Raw genomic sequence first — 10,017 nt, 5'->3', positions numbered from 1 at the left:
CACTCGGCACCGATTAAAGACCACCGCCAACCTTTTGCCGACAAAGCTTTATCGATTTGTGGATTCAATTTCGGTGAACCTTCACCGATTCGGTGAGAGGGAGGGAAGGGGGAGAGAGATGGGTGTGTGGTGGGCTCCATTCCTTCTCAACCAATCACACATTTTTCCTTTTTAAAAAAAAAAAATTAGTTTACCTAAACCCCATTAGGTAAACCACCGTCAACGTTTTTCACTACAGGAACAGGGCACCTTTAGCGGCGACAGGCGTCGCCGGTATAGACCTCTTTTGTCGCCGCTATTGACTTTTAGTGGCGACATGTCGCCGGTAAAACGTCGCCGGTATTGCTCGGACGCTATTGACCGGTTGTCGCCGGTAAAGACCTCTGTCGCCGGTATTGATCCTTCACTTTTAGCGACGACAGTTGTCGTCGCTAAAAGTGTTGCCGGTATTGACCTTGGTCGGTAAAGGTTGATCACCAGCGCCGTCACCCCCATGTCCCCAGGGGGCCACATCGGCCATCAAATAAGTGAATATCAGCAATACCGAAAACATAATCCCTATAAAGTTACAAATGTTACAGCATGTGTATCTAATAGAAATTAAGGGAAAGTACAACAAGTGTAACTCAAATTCAAATAAATATTTCAAACAAGTGTTTATCAATTAAAAATCAATATAAATTACAATAACTTTTCTTTTAGTCAGACTCCACATAATCGGGATCATCCTCATAGCTCCTTATGTTCTTCATAATGGTTTATATTTCAGGCGGGTATTTTCATAGCTCCTTATGTTTTAAATGATGATTTTAATATAAAGAGGGTATTTCCTAACTAATATATATTTGTTAAATTTAAATATAAATGTTTTAAAACCTAAACACAAATATACAAATTATCAAACTTTAACATTTTTTTCAAACCTACACATTTGCATCCTTACACACACATTTGCATACTTTATACAAACATACATACTAACATACACATTTTTCACCAACATACTAACATACAACAATTATATAATTTACATACTAACAATTTACAATTTACATACCAACAATTATACAATTTACATACTAACATTATACAATTTACATACTAACAATTATACAATTTACATACTAACATTTTTACAATTTACATACTAACATTATACAATTTACATACAAACATTTTTCACCAACATACTAACATACAACAATCATACAAACATACTAACAATTTACAATTTGCATACTAACATTATACAATTTACATACTAACAACTTACATACTAACAATTATACAAACATACATACATTCATTGATACACTTACATACCCACATACAACTTAAACTAAAAATTATACAATTTACATACTAACAATTATACAAATATACATACTAACATACACAATTTACATACCTAAACTAAAAATTATACAATTTCTAAACTTTAAAAAAAAAAAAAAAAAAAAAACTAACCATTATACAATTTACATACACATTTTTCAAATACACCTACATTATACAATTTACATACTAACAATATACAAACATACATACATTAATTCATTCATACACTTACATACCCACATACAACTTAAACTAAAAATTATACAATTTACATACTAACAATTATACAAACATACATACTAACATACACAATTTACATACCTAAACTAAAAATTATACAATTTCTAAACTCAAAAAAAAAAAAAAAAAAAAAAAACTAACCGGTTTTTCAGGTGGTGACCGGAGAAGTGAAGGTGGTGACCGGAGAAAAGATGGTGGTGATCCGAATTTTCTTCCACAAACACAAAAATACACAAAAAAGAGCAAAAATTAAAGCCTATAACATGTATGTAACAAATTTAGAGAAGAAATGTAACATAAAACAAGTTAAACTAACCAATTGGGCAAAAAATCGAGTGTTTCCGACGGTGGAAGCAAGAGTTTTGGGGGGAAAAGTGAAGAGGAGAGAGGGAAAGGCGCTGATAAAGGGGTTTTACGTTTTGACTTTTACCGGCGACAGCCTGTCGCCGGTATTGATTACCTGTCGCCGCTATTAGGTTAACCAGGATAAGATTTGTGTGGCTAGGATTTAATGTGGGACACAGACTTTTAGCGAAGAAAGCTGTCGCCGCTAATGCCCTACTTTTCGTCGCCGGTATTGCCTTTTAAGTCCCCAACCGTTAGATCAGGATTTTGATCAACGGCTGGGGTTTGGTCTCAGGGTGTGTGACACGGATCGACCAATAGCGACGACATTAGGCCTGTCGCCGGTATTGGTATCGCCGCTAATGGCCTCCCATTCTTGTAGTGTTTGAGCATTAGGTAAATATTTTAGGTGACTTGACATGGCACTATATGATTGGTTGAATTGGAAGTTTACCTAATACCATTAGGTAACCACTCCCTTCACTCTAATGTGTAATAGACTATCTTTTACATAATGCTCAAACATATAAAATGTGAAAAACAAAGATTTATGGGCTGCAAACACAAAAGTTATGTATGTGGGCTGGAGTGGACGGTAGGCATAGGCCCACCCTACCTCGAAGGTGAATCCGCCAATGTCGCAAGGCTTCTTGATCAATGAAATAATCCGGTTCATGATCAGCAACCAGATCGCATGCTTTCTTGAATGCAAGGCTCAGTTACCAATTGAAGTGAGAATTGATAAAGGGTGAACACGTCAACTATGGCTAACTCCCATAAGTATATTGACATCAAGAAAACTTTACAAATACCTGTTACAAAAAATAACTCTAACAAAGTAAACCTAATATATCAGACTATAAAAAGGATTGCTATACAATAGGATAAACTAAAATTTAAAACCTAACAACCTAATCAACTTGCATAGGAAGTAAACCCATCCTAGCCTTGCACGCCAAGCCTTCTCCATATCAACATGTGTCTTGCTTGCCAAGCTGACCAGAAATACGCCAGTATACAGTAATCAACAATGTTAACAAGTGTAGATGGTTATTTATAAATGATCCACCCTTATATAAACTTGACAAAACGGGCAGGTTTTGTTATGTCAGGTAACATCTCAAAAAAGATTCGGGTGAGAACGAGTTCTTATCAAAATGAGTGGAGTAAAAAATTCAAACCTAAAAGGAAAATTGGTATTTAATAAACCAACCTTTAATCAGTTGGTAAATAATAATCCAACTTTCAAAATTGGTAAATAATAATCCCACCTATCAGCATGTTGGTACTCAATGAACTTCCGTTAATTTTTTTTAACTGAAGTTAGTTTTTATGTTTTATTTATTACACAAACAGTCCCTGTAGTTGTAATTTACTAGTTTTAACTATTTTATGAAACAAAAAAACCACTCGAAAATCCTCCTTTTCCTCGATTTGAGGTTTATAAAATAGTTAAAACTAATAAATTACAACTACAGTGACTGTTTGTGTAATAAATAAAACTTAAAGACTAACTTCAGTTAAAAAAAATTAACGGAAGTTCATTGAGTACCAACATGTTGATAGGTAGGATTATTATATACCAATTCTGTAGGTTGGATTATTATTTACTAACTGGTTAAAGGTTGGTTTATTAAATACCAATTTTCCAACCTAAAAAAGTTTTTCTATTATCTAATTGTACATCCATGGACTCATATATATTACCATTGATTCTGGATCAACATTTAATAGAGTTGGATATGCCTTCTTTGTTTTATCTTTATTTAAGGTTTTGTTTTATGTTACACCTTAACCTGACAATGAAAATGAATGACGCTAAAAATCACACAAAAAAAAAGCGATTTGAGCATAAAAAATATTAAAAAAAAATTTAGATTTTTTTTTTGATTTTTTTTAGATTTTTTTAGATTTTTTTTAGGTTTTTTTGGGGTTTAGTTTTTAGCATTTTAGCTTTGGTGGGGGGGGTTAGGTTTTTCGGGGGTGGGGGAGGGGGGTTTAGGTTTTTTTTTTTTTTTTGGGAGGGGGGGTTAGGTTTTTTTGGGTTTTAGTTTTTAGCATTTAGCTTTGGGGGGGGGGGTGGAGGGGGTGGGGGTTAAGTTTTTTTAGGTTTTTTTAGCTATTTTAGGTTGTGTTCACATTGGTTCTCAAGGTTCTCACAAAAAGGGTGGTTTTCGCATGAGCCCCTCCCTATATATATATATATATATATATATATATATATATAGGCCGGTTAACGTACAATACCTCTTATCCTACATTATATACGCGATGCCCTCAGCCGTACGATCTTCAATCGATCAAACGCGAGCGAAACTAATTAAAATGATTAAATTAATCATTTTAATATATCTAAATCATACCAGGATGGTTAAACGTCATTGCGAGGTCATAAATCTCTGTAATTGACCGATGATAGTTCAAAATCAAACCCTAAATCAAATTCAAAAACCTGAAAATCTTCTTCCCCAACCTCCCTTCGTTCCTTTTAGTGCGATATCGATAATAAGAACTACTAATTTGGGAGTTGTAAGGGTCAAATGGAAGAAGACTGACAATGATCGACCAATAATCGAAGAAGATGAACAGTAACACACACACAGATTTTTCACATGCGATATTCAATTTTCCACATGCGATTCTACACACCCCATGCCATTTTTCACATTACCCCATGCTAGCCATTTTTTCACATGCGATTTTCAATTTTCCACATGCGATTCTACACACCCCATGCCATTTTTCACATTACCCTATGCCATTTTTTCACATGCGATATTCAATTTTCCACATGCGATTCTACACACCCCATGCCATTTTTCACATTACCCCATGCCATTTTTTCACATGCGATATTCAATTTTCCACATGCGATTCTACACACCCCATGCTATTTTTCACATTACCCCATGCTAGCCATTTTTTCACATGCGATATTCAATCTTCCACATGCGATTCTACACACCCCATGCCATTTTTCACATTACCCCATGCCATTTTTTCACATGCGATATTCAAATCTTCCACATGCGATTTTGTCCATCTACACACCCCATGCCATTTTTCACACTACCCCATGCTAACCATTTTTTCACATGCGATATGTATTGAATTCACACCAGATCTGCACCTGATCGAACGGCTGGGATGATCGCGTACGTATCGTACGATAAGCGCATTTGTATTTTACTCTTTACCTATATATATATATATAGGCTAATTATAAGGAGAAACCTCACTCCAGTTGACTAAACCGTGAAAACCCATTAGATTGACACCAAAGTGCCACGTCTCAGCTCTTGAAAAGGATGTTGAGGGCATATAAGTAATTTCCTTGCCTGACATACTTTTTGTTAGGATCCATGTTAACCACCACACTCCTCGTTAAATGCATGCTCTAGAGATAGGTACTTTGTCACTCTTCTTTTTCACTGTTAACCACCACCTATTTTATTTATATAATAATCACATCAGTGAATTGATACTTTATCACTTTTTTTTCCTATTGTGTAATTTGATTTATGTCACTTCAAAGTGTATGTCATATTTGCTAAATCTTTTTGGTAATGAACGGTTGTTAAAGACCCTTAATAATATTTGCATCCATTTTATAGGAACATTTTATACAAAACCACATAAGTGTTTTGATGTAACAACTGATTGATGTACATTTTTTCACTTGGCGTATGTAAGACCAATTACAAAAATCATTTTTTTCATACGTTACACAAACCGAGTCATATGTTACAAAAATCATTTTTTCATATTTTACCCTACATAGAAATACAAATTAATGCTACAACATAGACATTTTTTTTTGTTTCATTTCACATTTGTACATATAAATAAAAAACAAATCCCAAAAGTTTTTTTATATAACCAGGTAATAAGATATCTAATCACAGCACCATACATAAAACAAAACATTTCCGCAATGTTACAAAAGAAATCCGTAAACACAAGCTATACAAATTAATGTAATAATAATTTGAGATTAAATACTTATTAGTTTCCCTTTAACACCTTTTTTCCAATTTTGTGGTAGATCCCTTTTTTCCCTGTATTTCAATTAAAAAAACATCAACATTCCTCACAATACGAAACGTTTTTGAAAAAAAAAAGATATTCAAGCAACCATCAACAAAAGCACATGATCAAACACACATAGAGCAAAAATGTACAAAAATCTCAGTGAAAAAAAAATGTAACACGGATACAGCAAAAATGTACAAAAATCTAAGGCAAAAATAAAATGTAACATGGTAAAAACAAAACCAAAAAATCCATAACATATAAAATGTAACATAAAAAATGTAACAACATACTTATTTTTACAATAATCTAAAAAAGTGTAACAATGCACTTTATTTTATGTAAATACAGCAAAAATATACAAAAATCTGAGGCAAAAAATAAAATGTAACATGGTAAAAACAAAACCAAAAAATCCATAACATATAAAATGTAACATAAAAAATGTAACAACACACTTATTTTTACAATAATCTAAAAAAGTGTAACAATGCACTTTATTTTATGTAAACGTACTTTATTTATGTGACACGGAAAAAATATAACATGCATTTTTTCTTGAACAAATTTTACACAAAAAATTGATAAATCAATAAATTAAAAACATTCATCTTCTTGAACAAAAAAAAAACATATCCAGAAAAAAGTTGGAGCATTTGGATTCAGATCACTTTTAGATCTGGATGAAGATCTTTAAGAACTGGAAATGAAATAAAAGATAAAGATATAAAGAGAGAGAGAGAGAGAGAGAGGGGGGGAAGTCATAAATAACACATTTTTACACATTTCATACCTTAAAATACCTGATTCAACTAAAAACGCTTACAAAAAAAGTGTAATTTTAGATAAAAAAAAACATAAAGAGAATTTAAAAAAAGTAACAAGATTCATATCTGATTCATCGTCATCTTCGTATCTTATTCATCATCATCATCATCATCTTCATATTCATATTCATATTCATGTGTGATTTTCTTCAAGCTGCCAGATCTATTTAACATCTGGATCTTAACTCACACACCGGATCTGGTAACCACCACTGCAATGGTTCCAGCCCTAATTTTGGTAACATCATTTGTTTTCCAAACCAATACACACAAACCCCCGAACATTTTTTTTTTTTTTTGCAATATTAGACAAACAACCACCCGCATCTCAATAATGGAGAAGTATACAATAAAACCCTACATTTTTGTTTCAAAATGTAAACAACCAAAAAAACACAGATTTCTACAGAAAAACAAAGGTGTTACCTTTTGCTAAGAAGACCGACGCATTTGAAACTCCGATGGTGGTGGAAATCTCCGGTGAAGTTGGTGTGGAGGAAGATAATTTGCTGATTTTTTTGGCGGTGGAAATCTCCGGTGAAGGTGGTCTGGATGGGATGAAGAGAGAGAGAGAGAGAGAGAGAAAGAGAGAGAGGGATTGTTAAAGAATTGTGGAAATGTCAACTGTTTTGGCGGTGCAAAATCTCCGGCGAAATTTGGTGTGAAGGGGATGAAGAGAGAGAGAGAGAGAGAGAGAGAGAGAGAGAGAGATAGAGAGATTTGTGAACATTTGTTTTTTGAATTTTTGTTTTGAATCAATACTTAATATAGCTAGGAGGCATAGGTTTGAAGTGTAATAATGAATACTAGTCTTCTGATCATACTCAACATCAACATGTAGAGATAAATTGTAACATTTCTCCCCATTTTACCCTTTAGGTGTACTATCATCTATATATTATACCAAAAAGTAATTGAGATCAGGACATCATACCAAAAAATCATCCTAGCCATCCATCAAGTATCATCAATGGTGGTTATTGGGTTTCTAGGGTTTAGTCAACTCAACCGGGTTTTCGATTTATCCTTGCCCTATATATATATATATATATATATATAGGGGACCGTTAAAATGAAAACCACCTCCAGTTGTAAGAACCGCGGGAACCACTTTCTGGCCATTAGATCAAGAAGATAGATGGACAAGATTAAAAGTAGTTAAAATTAATATTAAATAGATTTTGTCTTATTATATCTTTAATATTTTAATTCAAAAGGGTATATAAGTAAAATTGTATTTTTGTCTTTTTATATATATTATTTTTAATTGTCTTTTTTTGTCCTATTCATTAATTATCTTTGGTCTTAATTTATTTTTTATTAAGAAATAGATTTTTTTTGTTAAATAATTTTTTGAAATCAGATTTTTTACGAGCCGGTTTTTCACGCGCCCGGTTTTTTTTACGTTAACGTTTTTTTTTACATTTTACGCGCACGGTTTTTTTTTACGTTTTACGCGCCCGGTTTTTACGTTAACTTTTTTAATGCCGTTTTTACATTAACGTTATTTACGTTTTACGCGCCGGTTTTTTACGTTAACGTTTTTTTACGTTTTACGCGCCGGTTTTTTACGTTAACGTTTTTTTTACGTTTTACGCGCCGGTTTTTTACGATAACATTTTTTACGTTTTTACGTTTTACGCGCCGGTTTTTTACGTTTTACGTAGAACTTTTTACGTTTTACTAAAAAAAATTTTTTGATTTACGTTTTACCTAAAACTTTTTACGATTTACGAAAAACTTTTTACGTTTTACGTAAAATTTTTTACGTTTTTACGTTTTACGTTAAAAAGTTTACGGTTTAACTTTTTTTTTTTACAAAACCGTTTTTACGCAAAACCGAACGCACCCAGAAAATCGCACACTCGGTGAAGCGTCTCAGATATATTGTTATCATCATCGACGCCTAAAATAAAAAAAAATCCAACAAACAAAAATCAAAAGAACGAGTGGATTCTAGAAAAAAACGAAGTTTTGGCTCAGATTTTCCGATAATCAGAGGCTGCAAAATGGGGTTGCAGGTTCAAAAACCTACCATCCACCAACCTTGCCGCGCCAACGTCAGTTTTTTTTTTGCATCATCACCGCCGATTCAATAAGGCACCAGATTCAACGGATTTAAACATCCAAAAGGAACAAGAACATCAATCAACACATATTCAAACAGATTCGAAAAATTCAACAGATTCAAAAGGCAAACAGATTCAACAGAATCAAAACCCCAGATTGAAGCAGATAAAACATACAATCAAGAAAGTCATACCCCACAAAGTTCATCAGACAAAATATCATCAAGATAAAACATACCATCAAGATTAAAAAAATTCAACAGATTGAAGCACATAAAACATACCATCAAGGTTGTTCATCAAACAAAATATCAAAAGAAACCCTGCCAAAACAAACCATCATCTCGAGCACCCACCACCTCCGACCACAAACACCCACCACATCACAAACCCACCTTCACCAACCACCCACCACAAACCCACCACAAACAACCACATCACCCTTCAACGACCGCCGCCCCTAACCCACCATAACAACCACATCACACTTCACCCTTCATCTGCTAACCCAAACCTCCGCCTCAACAAAAACCCACATCACCCTTGATGCTAATCTGTAGTCGCAGGTGGTCATTCGGTGGTCACCGATGTGATTGTAATCGGGGGTAGAGGTTGGTTATCAGTGGTCTGCCGGAGATTTGACAGCAGTGGCGATATCGGACCTCAGCTGTAGATGGGTGGTCGTTCGCCGGTGGGTGTCGGCGACAAGAGAAGAGATGGTCGACCGTGGTGACGGAGTGGCGGAATGGTGGTAGACGGTGATCGGTCTTGTTTGCCGGAGGTAATCAGAGGTGAGCAGGGTGGTTGTCGTGATGGAGGTACGGTGGTGGATATGGTGAATCGGAGGTGGAGAAGAAGGTGGGTAGAAAGTGATTATGATTTTGGGTTTCTTAGTGCAGAGGATTTTGAAGGAGATGAAAATGGTGGGTTATGAGAGAGGAGAGAGGAGAGAGTATATAAAAAGTCAGTAGCTTTAATTGTGGAGAGATGGAAGATTTGACATTTGGGGTAAATGACCAACATACACTTTATGTTGGCATAACCTGATTGGTTGAGAGTGGTTCTCGCGGTTCTTACAACTGGAGGTGGTTTTCATTTTAGTGGCTCCCTATATATATATATATATAGATGAAGGTTCAAATGAAAACCACTTTTATTGCGAAAAC

The 10,017-nt window shown here is 34.3% G+C and overlaps 1 long non-coding RNA gene across 1 annotated transcript; it reads right to left on the bottom strand.

The window, feature by feature from the left end:
- Nucleotides 1–5,769: 5,769 nt before the first annotated feature.
- On the bottom strand, nucleotides 5,770–7,605 carry LOC110887308. Its single transcript, XR_002563221.2, has 2 exons — nucleotides 7,209–7,605; nucleotides 5,770–5,981 (listed from the first exon to the last, which is right to left on the bottom strand). It is a non-coding gene; the product is annotated as an uncharacterized LOC110887308 (long non-coding RNA).
- Nucleotides 7,606–10,017: the final 2,412 nt, after the last annotated feature.

This window comes from Helianthus annuus, chromosome 11 (genome assembly GCF_002127325.2).
Source record: "Helianthus annuus cultivar XRQ/B chromosome 11, HanXRQr2.0-SUNRISE, whole genome shotgun sequence".
Classification (NCBI taxonomy): Eukaryota; Viridiplantae; Streptophyta; class Magnoliopsida; order Asterales; family Asteraceae; genus Helianthus; species Helianthus annuus.
Note: the sequence above shows the minus strand (reverse complement) of the source record. Positions and strands in the feature narration are given on the sequence as shown.